Source organism: Sceloporus occidentalis, unplaced genomic scaffold (genome assembly GCF_023333645.1).
Source record: "Sceloporus occidentalis isolate IW3139 unplaced genomic scaffold, rSceOcc1.0.p SCAF_6, whole genome shotgun sequence".
Classification (NCBI taxonomy): Eukaryota; Metazoa; Chordata; class Lepidosauria; order Squamata; family Phrynosomatidae; genus Sceloporus; species Sceloporus occidentalis.
In genome coordinates, this window is record NW_028316986.1 from 119,060,992 (window position 1) to 119,078,549 (window position 17,558).

Here is a 17,558-nt window from a genome sequence, read left to right on the forward strand (position 1 = left end):
CATCAACCCCAAGCCGCCTACTCCAGCTGGTAGCTTTGAAGTGCCTTCCCAGTTCTGGGAACATCAGCTGGTCACAAGGACTCTTTCTCTCAGCTCTCCACTTACACAATGTCTGGAGTTTATCTTTTCATAATGATGTATCTTGGCCTGGCACCATATCCTGCAAGATATTGTAATCCTCACAGACATAAGCATTCATATATCAAAATGGAGGCCTTTACATTTCTGCATGGGCCAAACCGATCCTCTCTCCTTCCCTCTTCCCCCCTCTCTTTCTCTCCTCCCTTCTTCATTGATCATGTGTTAAATCTTGGCTGCAAGCACAAATAGCAGCATATGGATTTCTCACAGACATCAGCTCCCATAAAGGAAGGTTACAGCCCTGTGATAATGTTGTCTGGGCTATGCTCCAACCCTACCTTCTCATTTCCTTACTGCTTTCAGGGAAAGCTGGGGAGAGGGAAAAACAGAAGTCCCACAGGAACTTGCTCCAACATATCTCATCATGTATGAGGCACTGCAGTTAACAAGATAATGTAATATCGATTGGCTTTCGGTGAGGAGGACAGGGGATAGCTGCCAAAGGAATTAAGCCCATGAAGAACAGATAAAGAGGAGAAAATTGCCTGCCTAAATGAAGATGTAAAATCATGTAATACAAAGGGAATCATTTGACTTGATACCTTCCCCCTGCCCTGGACCTTAGATCTGTGAGACTGTTGAGCTCACACTTTCAAAGGCTGTAATGATCATTAAGGCTGTGACTGTAATTACAGAAATGTCAGGATATCACTCAAGATGAGGCACGCCAAGTAAAAATTAATAAGAGCTGAACCCATGTATCATTAAGTTTCCTTTACTTTAATCATCTCTGAACACATCATGCTTTCAAATGAAGCCCTTTCAGTCAATGTAGCAAGTTGGTTATTATTATTATTATTATTATTATTATTATTATTATTATTATTTCTTAACCACTTTTCTCTGTGGATCAAGGCAGGGGTCAAACAATTAACAAACAAACAACATCAGTCAAAACACATTAGTTAAAATATACATCAATTTAAAGGGAGAAATAAGTTGTGTGCATATTAAAACAATCCACATCTAAAAATCGTCATTTAAAATTCACAGTTTAAAAATCATCTAGAAGAGTCTTCTGGAAGACACTAGCCTTCAGTGCTCTTTTAAACTCAGACAGCTTATGCAGCTGTTGAGCCTCCTCTGGCAGGTCAGTCCACAGTCTAGGGGCGGGTGAAGAAAAAGTCCTCTGGCTGACAGTTACCAACCTAGTCCTGGCTGACTGGAGTAAATGTCCCCCAGAGGACCTGAGGGTTTATATGGATTATATGGGAGGAGGTGATTCTGAAGGTAACTGGACCCAAACCATGTAGGGCTTTAAAGGTAATGACAGGCATTTTGTATCTTGCCCAGAAACTAACTGGCAGCCAGTGGAGTGATTTAAATATTGGCGTAATGTGATCTGGCATGCTTCACAGAAATAGTAGCAGGTCATCATTTGGCTAGTTGTTCCCAGCCCTTCTCACCTTACCCACTCACCGAACACATCATTCTCAGATCATCCTCTTGCACTATTGCACTCTGTGCTGTTGTTATTGATCCTGTTAGGCACAAGACAAAATGGATTTAAGGTTCCAATACAGAGGTGCACCATCATTTGTGGAGGAGGAGCAGGAGCAGGAGGAGCAGTAGAGACCACCACATATTGGCAATCTGGCCACAGAAACAGATACTCTCTTCTTCCACAGCACAGCTTATGTAGTCAGAGAGGAGATCTCTGATCCCATTCCATCAGGGGGAGGGCCATTCCATTGAACTTTCTGCCCTGCACATGATGAACAGCATCCCATCAGACTGCAACAGAAAGAAAGGTGAGAGGTGGCAGATGAGGTATACTCTGTCAAATTTGCTAATAAATCCTCTTTCTGAATTGTTTCCATTCCAACCTTTCATTTTCAGAATCTAAGGAGTAGGGTTGCCAGACTGAAAACTGGAAAGAGCTCTTTTACTTTTAAAGGTTGCATAGAAGAGGAAATTTCAGCAAGTGTTGCTTTGCTACCTGGTTGCATGACAAGCAACACCCACTGAAATTCCCCCTTCTACACAGCCATTAAACATAAACAGCAACTTTTGCCAGTTTTATATTTGGCAATATATTTTTTTCTTATTCTCTTCCCAGCCCATCACTTGTTTCTTTTATATTGTATCATTTAGATGTGTTTCTTAAGCTGCCTGATGTAGAGGCCCAACAGAGCCCCCCCCCCCCCCCAATGTACCAGGAACTGCCACCAATTTTGTGCCCATTGATTACAATCATTCATAAACATTTCTGCCTTCTTCACATATTCAGGATGACTCTCCACACTTAGAGAAGGCATTGGAGCTGAGTCCTGTTGCAAATCAAGTCTTGGGCTATACACATCTTTTTTCCCCTAATTTTTTTATTATATTTTCCTCCACATTAACAATATGCCTTGATAATACATCAAAAACAGCTATACATTAGCAAATCACCTATAAATAACATATCTGTCAATGTATCTGTATATTGTTATTAATTGCTTTCAAATCAGCTTAAGTTTACAGCAACTTTGACTTATGAATGAGAGACCGCCAAGTCAATAGCCCTGCTGAGGTCTTGCAGACTCAGGGCCATGGCTTCCCTGGTTGAGTCTATCCATCTGAAATATAGACTTCCTGTTTTCCTATTTTCCTTGACCTTAACAAGCATTATCATCTTTTCTAGTAAGTAATCTTCTTATGATATGACCAAAGTACAACAGTCTCAGTACATACATCACAAATATGAAATGTCTATTATTAGTTATTCCCATTCTATAACATTGCAAATGAAGCATGTGTGTTCCTTCCCATGATCAATCACAAAATAAAACATGTTAAATGGAATATCCACAGTTGAAAAAAATCACATCTGCTATGCCAAAATTCCACTTGCTCAATGTAAATCTTGATCAGGACACCTCACCTCTATTGACCAGCCCTGGCCTCTATTGAATGCTGGATGCACAAACTAGACTGCTATTTTATCCAGATCTCTGACAGTTGATGGATTCCATATTAGGGGTATGGTGAATTCATGCGTAGTTTTATTCAACACTTCAAAGGAATTGTCCAAGATGATGAATCCTGTCCCATAAATACATTCAGCACCGTGGACAGCTCATTTGAAGTCTGAAATACAAGCCAGAATTGATAGACTATACCCTTGACATGGAAACTACCGGCTGCCAGTGGATCCAGTAGGTCCTTGGTATCCACTTGGGTTGGTTACAGGACCCCACCCCACCCCTATGGATGCTCCTGGGCTGTTAAATACAGTTGCATAGTAAAATGGTGTCCCTTATATAAAATGCCAAAATCAAGGTTTGGTTTTTGCAATTTATATATTTTTAAAATATTATCAAGCAGTGGATGCTTGAATACATGGGTAAAAAAAATCCATGGCTATGGAGGGATGACTGCAGAGAAAAACAATACTTTCTGTCTGAAAGGCATTTCTGAGAGTAGGAGCTGGGGCAAGGGGAGAGAAAATAAATCCAACAGAGAAGATTAGTGACATAGTGGAGGCATCGTGTCTTGGGGGCAGAGCTTCCTTTTCATCTGACATATTCAAAAGAAGAATGTAGCACAATGTGCTCTTCCATGGAGGAGTCTCTTAGTCAGGGATGGAGACACTTTGGTCTTCCAGACATTTTGTACATTGACTCCTGGAAGGCCCAGCCAGCATGGACCTTGGTAAGCAACTGGGCTTTGATTATCTCAAAGCCCAAGGCTCCCTATGCCTGCCCAACTTGCTATTCTGTTTGTCCTTTAAAGCCAACACAAACAGTTGGTCCATGGCAATTGTCACTTAAGAAGTACTAAAAAGAAGCAGGGCCACGGAGGGTGAGTCTATATTGGGTGCCCCCAGTGTATTCTGTCTCTGAAGCTGGCCTGAGTTTCCCCCATTACCTGTGCATTCTGGAGTGACACCAAATGGCTGTTTAAACAGCATCTTACTGTGCCACTTGCTGGTATGAGTTGCTCCTGCTGAACCCAGAAACAAGGTGCCCAGCTTCAGTCACATGGCTGGGACACCTTGTTGCAACCTCAAAGGAGAGATTCATGCCAATGCTGGCAAGCTGGACCCTCTGTTCACATCTACCCTGTATCACTCTAGAGTGCTCTGCATTTTCTGTGACGATCCAGAGCAAATGGTGAGTCTTTTGATTTTGCTTTAAAACAGGGATGGCGGAACTGCCTTTCCCATGCATAGAAAGTGCACAGTTGAAATGGGCCTTTGGCCCTGTGTCATCTGGACAGACCAATGCAAGGGTGGGGGGAAGCCACTGCAAATGGCCTGTGTAGACATGCCTTGAAAGAACAAAGCAGAAGCAGTGGAGGACAGGGGTTTTTGCAGATGTCTCATCCACACGGTCACCATGGGTCAAGAGTGACTCAAGGGTAGTTAAAAAAAATCTCAGCCCTCTCTGTTTTCAGAAAATGGTTGATACAAATCAAGCTTATACAAATCAAACTCAACTCTCACAAGACTCCTTCCTCTTGTGAGAGTTCCAGGCTGCCATGAGATTAGAGCACAATGGGATTTGGGGCCGATCTGTCCCACAGACAAAAATATATGCAACATGGTTGGGACCCAGGGACCCTTCCGGACCACCAGTCCCCAGTCATTTGTACCCATTTTCCCCGCCCTCCATCATCCCTGAGCAAAACAAGTTGAACTGCTCATCTCTCAACAGAGACAAATATTATGTGCCTTCTCTTTCACTGGAAAAACCAAGAATGTCAGGGTAATCCATCACTCTTTTTTTTTAAATGGAAGCCTTTCAACAATTTTGTCTCTCACTTCAGCACTACCTCCGAGAGAGAGGGCAAAAACAGTTTATTGAAGCATCAGAAAGTGTATCCGGATGACCAGAGTTTGCCTCCTAGTGGTAGTTGTGTGTAATGACAGCACCGTGGAACTACTGTAGTATGAAAATTGGGCAGATGTAGAATTGAGTTGAAACTTAGGAATGGAAGGCATAGCTACAACACATCTATTATTTATTGATTGTTGTTGCTTGTTTTTAATTGCCCTCAAGTAAACCTCGACTTATGGCAGCCCTGTGGATGAGACCTCTCCAGGAGCTCTGTTTTCCACTGTTTTGCTTAAGTCTTGTAGGTTCATGCCCATGACATCCCCTAATTGACTTCTGCTGCCTTCTACCTTCCCTAGTATTATTGTCTTTTCTAATGAGTCATGCCTTCTAATGATGTGACCAAAGCACAATAGCCTCAGATTGATCATCTTGGCTTCTAGGGGTATTTCAGGCTTGATCTGTTCAAGGACACATTTGTTTGTTTTGGCTGTATCCTCAGCACTCTTCTCCAGCATCACATCTCAAAGGAGTTGATTTTCTTTTTATCCACTTTTTTCACTGTCCAGCTCTCACATCTGTACATAACTTTAGTGCTCAATTGTATATTTGAGATCTTGCCTAGTCCTTTCATAGCTCCCCTTCCCATTCCTAGTCTTCTTCTTATCTCTTGACTGCAGTCTCCATTCTGATCAATGTTTGATCCAAGGCATGAGAAGTCTTTAACTATTTCAGTTTCCCCCTTATCTAGGTTGAATATATGTAGATCCTCTGTGGTCATTATTTTTGTGTTCTTTATGTTCAGCATTAAGCCTACCTTTGCACTTTCTTTCTTGCCTTCTTCTGTAATTGTTCCAAGTTCATGATGTTTTCTGCTAGTAGTATGGTGTTATCTGCATAGCTTTGATTGTTGATGTTCCTCCCTCCTATCTTCATTCTTCTTTCTTCTAAGTCCAAGCCTGCTCTTTGTATGATATTTTCTGCATGAAGGTCGAACAAGTAGGGAGATTAAAAATATTGATATATTTATGTATTAAATATTTGTGTATTTAATTGAGAGCCAGTGTGATATAATGATTTGAGCAAGTTACACTCTCTCAGGCTCAGAGGAAGGCAAAGGCAAATCTCCTCTGAACAAATCTAAACCCTGTAATAGATTCACCTTAGGTTCTCTACAAGTCAGAATAGACTTGAAGACACACAACAAAAAATTATTTAATTGACATTTATATATGTATATTATTACATGTTTAATAAATATTAGAAAGAATACCAGATAAGATTTATGGGATTATATCCTGGAATTACACAACTGTAGTGGATGTGTATTCACAGCTCCCACTATTGTGGCACTATCACCATGATCATAACTGCTCCCCCAACCTACTTTACTGGGCATCAGCCAAATGGACAAGAGGGAGTCCATTCTGCTGGCAATCGAAGCATGGCTGGATGATGTTTCCATCTCCCTCCTGCCAGCCAATGAGGCTGCAATGATCAGATACTCTGTCGCATTTTCTTGCTGGTAAGTGGAAGAGGGTAGAAATGTCATCTACTTCTGCCCCTATCAGGAGAAGAGCAGACCTCCTTCTCTCTGGCTGCTGATGCATAGTAAGGAAAAAAAGGTTGGCTTGGGCCAGGAGATAATACTTTGCTACACAACTAAGGTAGCTATGTAACTGAATATTGCATGTACAATTCTGACACACTTTCTTGCTGATATCATGGGTATCATTGAAACTGTCTGAGAGCTGGGTATGGAATCCTAACAGCATCTTTGCCAATATGCAATTCCCATAATTCTTTGAGAGAAACTATGACTGGAGAAGGATGTATATTCCCATCAATGAATCCACAATGAGATTTCTTCAGCAATCTGATTTAAAGATGAAGCATGTGTGTACCTTCCAATGATCAATCACAAAATAAAACACACTAAATGTGAGATCCACAGTTGAAGACAACCACAAGCTATGACAAGCAGATATCTTTCAACATTTGAGGCAGTAGTTCTGTGATGATGATGATGATGATGATGATGATGATGATGATGATGATGAATCACTAGTGTGATCCTGAGATGCCAAGAAAACGGGGGATGTCAAGCAATTGCAGATCATCACACATAATTGGCTACTTCAGTGTAACCTGGTGCATCATGGGGATTTTGTACATGCTTTGAGTACTTGTTTTGGCCAGCTAAGCCAATTAAAACCGCAGAGGTGTGACAGAGTGGACACTCAATTATTTCACTTGCTTTCATCTCAGTTTAGCCTCTCTAAATTGCTGACAGTCAGATGTGTGATCTTCCTCTCCTTAAGTTTGTTTTGCCAATGGCTGAACAACATCACTGTAATATGTCACTAGTTTCATAATAAATGTGGTTATTTTCTAAGATCATTTCCATCCTAGTGTTACTGATGCATCCAACATTCAAAATAAATGTTTATTTGAATACACCAAAAATAACATCGTTTATCTTGGTCATCCCTCCTGATTACTGAATGATGCATATGTATTCCTCGGCAATCAATCTGTTAACATGCATTGTGCTCCAATATTGTCAAAAAAGAAATGGCATGCAGTACTTCAGAAGGGAGGGCTGAGCCAGAAACTAACTTTCCATCTCGTATCTTGATGCTGCTATGTTGCTGGGGGTTTTTTAATTAAAAAAAAAAAAAAAACACCTTAAGATTCTTCATTCTTTTTTTTTCCCCTTTTACCAATATTATCTTTTCCTGGATAATCCTACTGTTGCAAAAATGTTTTAAAGTTTTCTTTACACGCCCAAACTATGTAAGTTTGTTCAGCATTTTATTTTTAAAAAATAAGGGAAGGATAGGCATGCAAGGCAGTGGGAGAGGAGGAAAGGAGGGCGGGATACAGACGGGCAAAAAGGGGTGTATTCATGACGTCATGAAGGTAGAGCCTTCAGACGGCCCTTACCTGAATGCCGTCATGAACACGCCCCCCACACGCCCCAAGCGGGAAGAGGCAGCATTAAAAAGGTGCTGCTTTTTTCCGCTTCTTTTTGATTTGCGGTGTACGTGCGCAGCTCCGTATGTAAGCTGCTGCACCGGTACACCAGAATTGCTACGCCGCAAATATAAGTTGCCCGTTTAAAAGCTCCGTGTCAGCTGCGTCGCATAATGGGTCGGGGTCCGGGACATGCATGGTTTGCAGTCAAGCTTTAATTGCAACGTCCGCTGCCATGCAGCTGTGGAAGCTGCGGCACAGCTGCGGCGCATTTTAAGTCTCGTAACCCTAACCCTAGAGCCACTTGTGCGCATGCGTTGCTAGAATCGTGGGAAGTTGTAAGTTTTGTCGGCGGATGTTTTGGTTGTAGAAAGTGATAAGGGAAAGTTTGGAATTTAAAGTGACCCCCTACACACATTCCTGCGCCATTTTCACCTGGGAACGGGCACAGTTCGGCTGCTCCTGGCACAGCTGTGCGGCGGCTCCCCTTTGCCACCAGGCAGGATGGCACAGCCATCCACCAGCACCCCGAAAAAAGGCAGGGGGACGTCTTGGTCTCATACTGAGACGGCTGACCTCATAGCTATATGGTCCCAGCCAAACATTTTGCAGAAACTGGAGCAGTCCTACCTGAATGCTGACACATATCGAGAAGTGGAAGAAGCCATGAGAGCTGCTGCACCGGTACACCAAAATTGCTACGCCGCTAATTTAAGTTGCCCATTTAAAAGCTCTGTGTCTGCTGCGTCGCATAATGAGTTGGGGTCTTGGAACATGCGCAGTTTGCAGTCAGGCTTTAATTGCAGCGTCCGCTGCCATGCAGGTGTGGAAGCTGCAGCACAGCTGCAGCGCATTTTAAGACTCGTAACCCTAACCCTAACCCTAACCCTAACCCTAACCCTAACCCTAGAGCAACATGTACGCATGCGCTGCTTGGAAAGTTTGGACTTTAAAGTGAGCCCCTACACACATTCCTGTGCCATTTTCACCTAACAATAAAAACCACTAAAACTGTAAATATTTACATATGTACAAGGGAGGTGATGGGGGATGGCAGGGGGACAGCGGTGGCAGCGGCGACAGCTGTGGCTGTGCATTGCAGATTCAGCAGGAGCGCGGGGACCAAAGGAGAGGAGGCATCTATGATGCTGGTGACACTGGCAAAGTGCAAGCGGACAAGGATGCCAACACCAGCTGATCACCAACTGGCAGGAGACCACCTTTGTTCTTGGGCAGGGCAGGGAAAAAAGTTTTAAAGGGGCTTGGGTGCTTTAAATGTGCCCATAGGCTTTCTGCCGCCGCTGCTTAGCACGGTATAGAAGCTACGGGTCTGAAACGGACCCAGGTGAGGCGTCTTCACTGCCCCCCGTGTGGAAGCCCCAACACCTGAAGCACGTCCCCGGGGCGGGCGGTCTGGAGGCTCCGTATTCAGCAGAATACACCTCCAAGACGTCTTCTCCTGCCCGTCTGTAGCCCGCCGAGGGCAAGGCAGTCAACCATCACTGCCCTGGGGCTCTGTGTGTGTAGTAAATGTTAATTTGTCCCTTCCTTATTGTTTTTATTGTTCTTAACATATCTTCTGTGGGGTTTGATCTTTTTGTTCTAATATTGTATGCCATCACTTAAAGGTTGAATCTGACAACATGTTACAGCTCTCCCCAGTAGTACAGCTATGCCATTGTAGAGGGGGGTGTGGTTTTGTTTTTTGGGAACAAATTAGCATTCAACTTGATATACCATGGGCATTTAATTCTGAAGCTTCAGTATTGTATTCTGTCAGTGCATCTCAGGCTATGCAATCTACAAAAATCTCACACTAAAATAACTCAGTCTTAAAAGGTATGACAACCCCCCCCCTTTCTTTTTTTAATAAAAAAAATACTGAAACCGAGTAAAACAACTGTTTCTTTGGAAACTAATATCCCCATGACCAAATGAGTGATAACTATCCTGCACTATGTCTACACTGTTTTGTACCTTTTCAACAATGTATACACTAATTTATTTAGTAATTTATATCCTACTTTTCTTTGCAACGTACATTAAAAGTAAGCCACGTGTCAAACCATCATATTGATATAAAACCATATAAAACCATCATCTTGATATAAAATAAATCCAATATACAAATATACAAATTAAGAAACATCAGTTATAGTGGCAAACATAATAAAATAACTGACAGAATAATCGTAAACCCCTTAAGAGAAGGGCCCATAATGGGTTACCATGGGGGAAGGTCCCCTTTTGCTGTTAGAAATGCCCTAAAGCTAGCCCTCCAGAAGTTACTGAACTACAACTAGGGCTGCTATTTGTCCCAGAAAACCTGGAAAATCCTGGATGGGACCAAAAACTATCCCAGCTGGCTTGGTCTGTTGAAGCAGTACATCACAAATTTCTCCTTCATCTCAGGCTGGTGGGTAGGTTAAAATGTGACAGTGGTGATGAAGTTAGAAACTATGCAAAAAAGACCAGCACTGATGGGAGGCTCCAGTTGCTAATGTACAGGCTTAGCCTCGCCACCTTATTCTTCTATTCCCTCCCCAATTCCCCCGACAGGCCCAGAAGGCGGGAAAGGAAGGCAGGCAAACTGAGATGGTTTCGTGTTGTGTGGTGACTGTGTCAGCAGTTTGAGACTAGGACTAGGCAGCATGGTGGAATTTGGCTTCCAAACTGCCTTGTGACCCTTTACTCTCTGGGTCTGCTGGGAAGCCTCCCTCTCTTCACACCAATAATGGGGGAAAGAAGGAAAAAAGAGCTCTTAGCTTGGTACTGAGGTTGAAACATAATGGTGGAAGTGCAATGATTAATTTGCATAATCAAGATGCAAACAATATGCATAATTATAATAATTTGCATAATATGTAAATTAGATGCTGGATATGAGGGACTGGAATATGGCAACCCCAACTACCAATCTCTTGCAATCATAATCAGTGATGAGGCATGCTGCCAGTTGCAGCCCAATAATGGCCTCAGGACAATATGATTCTCACCCCTTCCCCTAAAGCAGCAGTTTCCAAACTTTGGTCATCCAGGTGTTTTGGACTTCAATTCCCAGAAGCCCTAGCTGGCTTGGGCAACAGTCAGGAATTCTGGAAGCTGAAGTCCAAAACATCTGGAGGACCAAAGTTTGGGAACCACTGCCCAAATCAAAGTTTAGGGTCTAGACCTAGGTAATACTCAGAATCTATCCACTGGACCATATTTATCACCAAAATTAAGACATCTTTCATAAGATTATGGGCCAAGGGAAATGGTCGCCGCAAGTCCTAATTTACAGAAATTGTCCTCTACCTTAAAGTCAAAGGACATCCCTCAGTGTGAAGGCATCATTTGTTTGAAATAACGACAGTCTATAAATTGATGTTTGTTAAGCCCAAATCAAATTTTGAAATAAGCAATAGTTAGACGAGAAAATTGAGAGGCTTGAAATTGCCTGCCAACAGTTAGCACCCCAAGACAGGTATGAAGGTCAGCTCTGATTTTCTAAGTCCTCATCACAGTTTTCCCCAGTTTGATGAGCTGTGTTACCTTTCTATTTAAATCTTGTAATTCTTTATAAATTTGCACCAATACATATATCAGTCTTATGCAAATCTGTGTCCTCTTTTCTCATCTTTTCTGGTGATAGATATGTAGCCACCCAAAATGGAAAAGAACCATCTGAGCCAAATGCTTACAATAAAATTCTGAGCTTACTTCTACTCTGCCGCAGACATATACTTCAACTCATTTGAGAATGCATGGAGTTTTATTCTCTCTCTCTTTTTAATCATTTCTGAACTGTAGCTCTCTAATGCTTGATCTTTTTTGAAAAGAAGATATATTACTTGCTGTTCAATATAGGCTTTGCCTGTTTTCACCTGCTGTTGCTCCAGCACAAAGAGGCTACCTCATTACATGTACAGTATTTCACAAATGTGTGTTTGCAGGGATTTTGTTCTAGTATTTATGCACCACCTAGTGGTTTTATAACCAAAAAATACTCTTATTTCAGTCTTTAATGAAGATCACCATTCTAAAGGGGGCTTTCACAAATTACATCATTCTTCCCCTGCTGCATCCTACTTGCATAATCAAAAAATGTATTGATTTCAAATAATTTTTAAATCACATTTTCAAAAAGGACAGCTTTCTAAAACAAAATTTCTGTGCTTTCTGTCCAAGGACATTATCACACACAGCTTTTAAACTGCAGTTATAGTAATCAGACAGCAAATTTGGTGATACTTATCACATGATGTCACCTCTGACCTTTACTTGCTGTATTTGCCAAGTGTGCCTAGAGTATCCTTTTTCATTGATAGGGAAACCTGTCACTAGTTTCCAATCTTGCAAAAGTCCCAGGACTCCTCAAGTGCGAAATGTTGCTATCAAGGTGGTTGCGACACTGGCAGTCATAAGGTGTCACCATTTCCTCCTCTCCACTTGTCTCCCCTCCCTCTCACTATTCTCAAGCAGCCAGGTTCCCCTTTTAAAAAATATTTTCTCTTTTTTTAAAAAAACTATAATTGCATTACTAGAACTACAGAGCTGCATTTAAAAAGTAAAAAATAAAATATAATTTTAAAAACTGAAAAGCATGCTGGGTCGGGCATGGGGAATGCTTAAGAGGGAGTCTGGAAGAGAGTGCAACAGTGGCAGCAGCCTAGTCTTACAACTGTGAAGATGTGCGATAATCAGTGCTCTTAAACCAGTCTGTTTCTGGTTTTGTTGATTAGCACAATTGAAGTGAGAATGGGGCATGTGTGATAATGTCCCAAGTTGGTCATAGTTTCTTTGCTTTCCATCAGTCTTGGTGCTGGGATACCTTTTCCCAATGAAACAGGAAGAAGTGTGTGTTTCTCAACCTGTGGTTTGAGGATCCACTGGGTAAGTCACACAACAGCTGCAAATGGATTCTGAATGCTGGGTTTCCAAGGGTGATAAGCAGTGAATAAGGGCCTTCCTCTCTTCCATTGTCCCTTCCCTTCCCTCCAATTTACTTTCCTGACCTGGGATCTGAGCTGAGGTAGGCTGATGTTCTGGGACGCAGCCAGTTATGGATGCATTAGCATGTCATTAGATCTGTTGTTGCTAAAAGGAACTTTCCAAAGTCTGTTCCTTCCTTTATAGTAAGGGGATTCTGCAAGCTCCAGCTAGAAAAGAAGATGAAGAAGATATTTTTGAGATCCATTCACACCCATTTACAGTCTGCCATGACTGAGACTTTTTCCTGCACCCTCAAAAATGAAGACTAACAAAAACAATTAATGGCACCTAGTGCCTACCATGTCAGTAGGCCAGTGGATCCATTTTGTGTTTTAAAATGAATTTTAAAGGAGCTACTGAAACAATTTGGGAAATAGTGTTCAACCCCTTTGGTAGCTCCTTTAAAGTTTGGATTAAAGTCAGGAGTGGATTTACCAGCCCACTTACATGGAAACCACTGAGTGACAACTGTGATCTGAGTGGGATGTTTCCAGAAACAAGGATCAGCTCTGTGAGTAAGAAGTGAGGCTGCCAAACAGAAAACCTGACTTGAGTTACAACCACATTTCTCCAGAAATGAATGTGTAGGTGTGGGAAAGGGTCAACCAAAAACAGGACAAGATCAGCACAGAGGTATAAGCACCACCTCTTGTTGCTCTGTAGACCATTTTGGTCCTGCCTTCTGTGCACCATAATTACATTTGAAGAAGCTCTGACATGAGACAAGACTCCTTTATGGCCTCCACCCATTCTTGGCTTTAATGAAATGCAAGCTCCATTGAGAGAGGCTGACACACTCCTTTCTCAGTACTCCCTTCCCTCTCTGAGCACCCTTGAAGATTCCAATTTGCATCACAGCTTTTTAATGAGCTAATAGTCAAAATAGCCCTCTATAATTATGTTAGAATAATCCAGCATTTAGAATATTCAGGCATAATTACAGGAGGATGGTTTAAACTATACATCATCTGCGATTCTCAGTTGCTCTAACCACAGATGTCTGAAGAAATGAATTAATAATAACGTCAGCCAGCAAAATATATAGTCAGTGCCCTTTACAGCAATGAGAAAATGACGACAGCATCATCTATTTTTTCCTCTCCCTCTGCCTGCTAGCTATAGTCTTGCACTGATTATTTCTTGACAACTAAGAGACAATATTAAAAATATATATATTACCATTTCACTGTTTCAGATTTGCGCTGAAGCCTCTTCCATCATCTCATCTGTCTGGTCTTCTCATAAAACTCAAAACTAATAAATCTGTATCCAAATGTCAAATGCACAAATGTTCAAGAAAAAAAAAGATGAAGTAGAATTTGTTAAAACATCATATTATTGGGCCTGTTAGGCTTGGTTTTGATGTGCGTGTGTGTTTTTTGTTTTTCTGAGCTGAATTAATGGTGTTTTTTTTAAAAAAATACGAAGAGAAGATTAAAATAGTTTCTGTTGGATCAATATTTTGTGAATGGAACCAATCAATATAGCAACAGCACTTTAAAGGCCACCCAGTGAGTTCCTGATGGAGGTGGGATTTGATTGAATCACAGACTGCTAGCTCATACTGTTAACAACAACAGTACTAGCGTTAGGCTTCATTGTTTCATTATATATTGAAATTACAATTATTCCACTCTCCTTCACCTTCCTGACTTAGTCCTTCCAACTTGACCTAAATTGTTTTTGTTTTAGAGATCTGCAAGGAAATCAGAAATATAGTAGAATGTTGATATCCAGTGCCTTTAAGGAGCCCTGGTGGCACAGTGGTTAAACGCTTGTACTGCAGTCACTCACTCACAAACCACAAGGTTGCGAGTTCAGTACTAGCCAAGAGCCCAAGCTCAACTCAGGCTTGCATCCTTCCGAGGTCACTAAAATGAGTACCCAGATTGTTGGGGTCAGTTAGCTTACACATTGTAAACCACTTAGGAAGTGCTTAAGTGCATGGATAAGCGGTATAGAAATGTACTTGCTATTGCTACATAGACTCCTGCATGGGAGAGTGTCGACGGGAAGTGGTATAGGAATGTTTCTTACATTTGGTATATTTTGATTGTGATTCTTTTTAATGTGTGTAGTCACTTGTCAATTTCTGATGACCCCTTGAATTTCATACTATTTTCTGAGGAAAGGAATACTCAGAAGTAGTTTTTCCAGATCCTTCCTCTGAAATATAGCCTATGGTACCTGGCATTCATTGGCAGTCTCCCATCCAAGTACTAACCAGTGCTGATCCTATGTAAAGGGATCTTGTGGCACCTTTGATACTAAAAGAAATTGTAGCATAAGCTTTTGTTGACTTGGTCTAGTTTCTTAGATGCATGGCATCTGACCATGTTGAGCTTCCAGTACCAGATGAGATCTGGTACCTTTATGATATTTAGGCACTGTACTTAACAGCAGATAGAATTTAGGAAGGATCGTGTTAAAATCAAATGTACATTTGATCCAAGGCATATTTTTCATTCTCGTTACAAACACAGAAAATGCAAAGTCTGATCAATGCCAAGTAGTAGATTATAGATACAAGCTAGCCAGTGTTAAATATTAAGTCTATGGAAAGAATTTAAATGTCCATGAGTGCTTAGCAAACACTGGAGATGTTGCTTTTTGGGGATGACGACTCTCAGAATCCTCCAGCCATCATGGTCAGTCATGACCCTCATTGATAGATTCTGGTACTTATGGTTCAAAAGCATAATCATCAAGCTCTTCTGCTTACTTTGTCTGGACAGCACTTAGCATGAAATGAAATCCAGTGGACACTGAAGTACTCACTAAGGAATTATCTGCTCAAGGAGCAGGTGATGGAGAAATATATTTTTCATGATCCCAGGATGATGTCACAGATCTGCACTATGGACATACACATTGCAGTGTTTTCTTTACCCACCTCTGTGCCCCTGGATTCTAATTCCCTTCACTGTTAGAAAAATGACCACCTTAATTGTCACATTTGTACCTTTTCCTTCCATCAAGGAGTCCAGGTCTTTTAATTAGCAAGAGCTCTATCTGTTTGATTTTATTAAATTTACATCACCTGAATGCTGATTTTACCTCATCCTTGTAGAAAGGTGTGTGTGTTCCTTTACATCATCCGTCAATATATGGTGACCCCATGAATAGGGTTTTCTTAGGTAAGGAATCCTCAGATTCCTTTGCCAGTTCCTTCCTCTGAAGTATTGGTGACCTTCCATCCAGGTAAAAATGAGAGCTGACCCTGCTTAGCATCCAAGATGTGGAGCTGGTGCCTTTAGAGTATTTAGGCTAAAGGAAGTATTACAATATATTAAACAAATAAATGAACAAACAAACAGCTGGGAATCTTGTCCTACTGAATCAGTGTGCTACAGTTAGCTGACATACCTGCCTCCCCAGAAAATAGCTTTCCCCAGGCTGATTTCTCCAGATATTTGAACTATGATGTCCATTGGCTCCAGCCAATCATCAGGAATAATAATAACCACAGTCTAAAATATCTGGAAGTGACCAACTTGTGGAAGGCTGCCTACAGGAAAGGAATAAGGATCCATCACCTTTAAACACTGAGCTTCAGCACCTCTTGATTTAATACAGCCCTTGCCTGAGTTGAGACAACATCACACAGAAATATCTCAATTATGGCTTGTTATATGAAAGCTTGAGCTTTATGTCTAAATATTGTATTTATAAGCAGGTGAGGTTCTTTCCTTTTATAATGTCATTAACCCCTTTCATCTTGTGAACAAGTAGAATCGTCTGTATTTTTCATATATTGGTGTTTGAAAAAGCTTTCATAATTGTGAACTGAAAATGACTGTCTCACACATCAAAATGACTTTCCTCTCAGGTAGAATGTTCAAAATATCTAGGTTATATCACTGTACTGAAGCAACCGAATTTCATTCATCTCTCATGTTCTCTGTCCGGGGTCTTTGCCTTTTTTCTTCACAGTATTTCCAGTTCAAATTTGTCACATTTTGTGCTTACATCTCTATATAAAACAGTAGTGTTGTCAGAATAGTAGGGTTCATGCTAGCCATTAAATAGGAGTATATTTCTATATAATTACCATTTCTGCCTCCTGCAATGGCAGATATGTGCCTCAGCAACCAAACTGGCAAATTAATCTGATGTTTACCACCCAATGGACTATAACCAAAAAAAGCATGCTAAATGCAAATAGAGATACCGTCGACCCTCTGTTTTCACAGGGGATCCGTTCCGAACACCACCACCACCACCCCCGCAAAAACAGAGTTTTGCATGTATTCAAGCCCCATTGGCTTGAATATAGGTGTGCAGCTGTGGGAGCGTGTGTGCACCTCAGGCATGCGCCCCATTATTTCCCCGTCTGTTCGTCTCTTGCACATAAGCAAGAACAGAGGAAGGACTGTACTTCAGTTCTATGATAAACAGACATCTTTCAACACTGAAGGGAGTGACTCTTGTATGTCATCTAGTTTGATCCTCAGTCTTCACAAATGTAGGCATCAGCTACATTTTAGGAATTCCAAGTAATGCATGTACAAGACTTGGTCAAACCTTCACACACACACAAAGTCAATAAGCTTCCATGCCAAGTTTGAAAACAATAATTAAGATGGAGACAAAAACCTCAAAAGAGGAGGCCACAAAATAAAAAATAAATAAAAATAAAAACACTACTTAGTAAGGGACATTGCAAAATGTATTTTCCTGAAGCAGAATGCATTCAGAATTCTTCTT